The 2,832-nt window shown below is 38.4% G+C and overlaps 1 pseudogene; it reads right to left on the bottom strand.

The window, feature by feature from the left end:
- Positions 1-203: 203 nt before the first annotated feature.
- Positions 204-1,143, bottom strand: LOC116422681 (annotated as a pseudogene).
- Positions 1,144-2,832: the final 1,689 nt, after the last annotated feature.

The raw sequence follows: 2,832 nt of genomic DNA, 5'->3' as shown, positions 1-2,832 counted from the left end.
TGACTAGACCCATCAGTTCCTTGTAAATAGGGGGATAAAACGTGGAATCAGTGAGATGTTTTATATTTTTTGGCTCAAACATCACTATAGATGTTGACTGTAATTAAGACATTAAAAGATGCTTGTTCTTCGGAAGGGAAAATATTGCAAATTTAGACAGCATACTAAAAGGCAGAGACATTGTCTTGACAGCAAAAGTCTCTCTAGGTAAAACTGTGTATTCCCAGTTGCAATATATGATTGTCAGAGTTGGACCCCTTGGTGCTCTGATATGTGGAAAGGAAGGAGACCCAGATGCAGCAGAACACCAGCATGCTGAAGGTGATGAACTTGGCTTCATTGAAAGTGTCAGGAATATTTCTGACAAAAAAGGCCACGGTGAAGCTCGCCAGGGCCAAGACTCCCATGTAACTCAGAACAAAATAGAAGGCAATGAGGGAGCCCTCATTGCACCCCAAGATGATGTGCTCACAGTCAGAGTGTGTGTCTGCCTCTGAGAATGGGGGAAAGAGCAGCAGCCAGATTGCACAGAGCAGAACCTGAATCAAGGTGCAGAAGAAAACAAGAGAAATAGGCAATTTGGATCTCATCCATTTCCTGCTCCTGCTGCCTGGTCTGGTGGCTCTGAAGGTCAGAACCATAATGATCGTTTTTTGGCCAAAATAGAGGAGATGATTACTGTGAATATGACTCTAAAGGTTATTTGTTAGAGGAGGCAATTGGTTGCAGATGATGGGCCAATGAAGAGCAGAGAGCAGATGAAGCAGAGGATAAAGGAGATGAGGAGGATGTAGCTGAAATCCCGGTTATTGGCTCTGACTATGGGGGTGTTTTTGTGCCTCACAAAGACCCAGAAAACCAGAGCTGTGAGGAGAGAGAAACAAGCAGCTATGGAAGTCAAAGCCATCCCCCAGGGCTCTTCATAGGCTAGGAAGGTCACCACTTTGGAGAGGCACTGATTCCTTTCCTTTTTGGGATATTGATCTTCAGGGCATTTCACACATTGATTTGTGTCTGAAGAGAACAGACACAGTCTTAATATTTCATCCTCAGAAAACATAGCCTATTGAAAGGTCAATAATATTTGTGAAATAATACAAATTGCTCCATCTGATTTCATTGGAAACAGAATTTAATGCCTATGGCTAGAACATAGGACTTGGAAGGTCTGAGTTTTAATTCTGCTTCAGACAACTCTGTGGCTGGGGCAATTAGTTACTTTCTATTTACTTCAATTTCATAATCTGTAAAATGTGAATCACAATTGTGTCTATATTATATAAATGGAAAGGGTTTGGCAAATCTTAAAATACTATAAAAATTGCAATAATTTTGAGTTGTGTCTGACTTAGTGACTACATTCAAGGTTTTCTTGTTACAAGTCTTGGTGTTGTTTAGGATTTCTTCTAGCTCCTTTTTCCATGAGAATAATCTTGCCCTGAATCACAAAGCTAGTAAGTGTTAAGGTGACGTTTGAACTAAAAAACATCAGTCTTCATGTCTGCAGGCTCTGTGTTTCAGGGGGTGAAATCCTCTCTTTTATCTACTAGGTAGCTACCCAAAATGCTAATTCTTATATGAATAATATTCAATGGGTACTTGTTAAATATGAGGTACTATTCTTAGTAACAACAATAGCAGCAAGAAATTTAACAGCTGTATATAACAAAGTAAAGAAATCAATTTATTGCTAACTTCATTTCCTGGACTTGGACCATAATTTTTTTAAGGATTTCTGGTTAGAGCGACCTTGGAGCGCTCTATTTTTTGTGGTTTCCTTTTCTTCTTTTTTTCTTCTGAGGCAATTGGGCTTAAGTGACTTGTCCAGGATCACATAGCTAGGAAGTGTTCAGTGTCTGGATTTGAACTCAGGTCCTCCTGACTTCAGAGCTGGTGTTCTATCCACTGCACCACTTAGCTGCCTCCTTTGTGGTTTATTCTTACAAGAAAATAATTTTGTCATTCTGATTACACTGGTCCTTCTAGATTTTTTTCTTGAATGTTTGTGGAAATCCTTCCCATATAACTTTTTAAGATCTTTGTTGTCTTTCCTGCTGATGATTAGCCTTCCTTGACTTCCATCTGGAACCCAGGACCCCAGACTGTACTGCATCAGATTGAGGTGGCTACATAGGGAAGTATCCAAAGGCACTTGAAGCAGCATTAATGATAGCTTGGTATAGGTCACAAACTACATACATACATACACACACACACACACACATATATATATATATATGTAACCCCTGCTTATTTTGTTTGTAGCAATATACATAATATCTGACTATTCTGCAGAGCATACTAATGCTATTTTCACATGAGTATAACAATTATTCTGACAAAGTTTGGATCAATTTCCTTTCAAAAGGAGCCCCAGATTCTAAAAGCCCTAGGAGATGTATTTCTTCCCAGTTACTGAAGAGAGGATGCAATTAGAATCAGAACAAACTGGATGAGGTTTTCATAAAGAAGCAATGCAAAAAAATAGAAGGAAACAGTAAAATGAAAAAGACAAAAGATTTCCTCAAGAAAATTAGAGCTATCAAGGGCAACTTTCATACAAATATGAATATAAGAAAAGACAAAATGTTAGGGATTTAATAGAAGCAGAACACAATCTGAAGAGTGGGGAAGAAGACATAAGAGAACTATATAAGTAAGGTCTTAGGGCCACCAATAACCATAATGCTGTGGTTACTCTTAAGAACCAGATGTCCTAAAGAATGAAATCAAGTGTGCTCAGGAAGCATTGAAAATAATAAAGCTAATAAAAGTGATGGAATTGTAGCTGAGCTATCAACAACTGAAAGATGCTGTAATTAAATTGCTGTA

Source organism: Sarcophilus harrisii, chromosome 3 (assembly GCF_902635505.1).
Source record: "Sarcophilus harrisii chromosome 3, mSarHar1.11, whole genome shotgun sequence".
Classification (NCBI taxonomy): Eukaryota; Metazoa; Chordata; class Mammalia; order Dasyuromorphia; family Dasyuridae; genus Sarcophilus; species Sarcophilus harrisii.
This window is presented reverse-complemented; position numbering and strand designations above follow the sequence as displayed.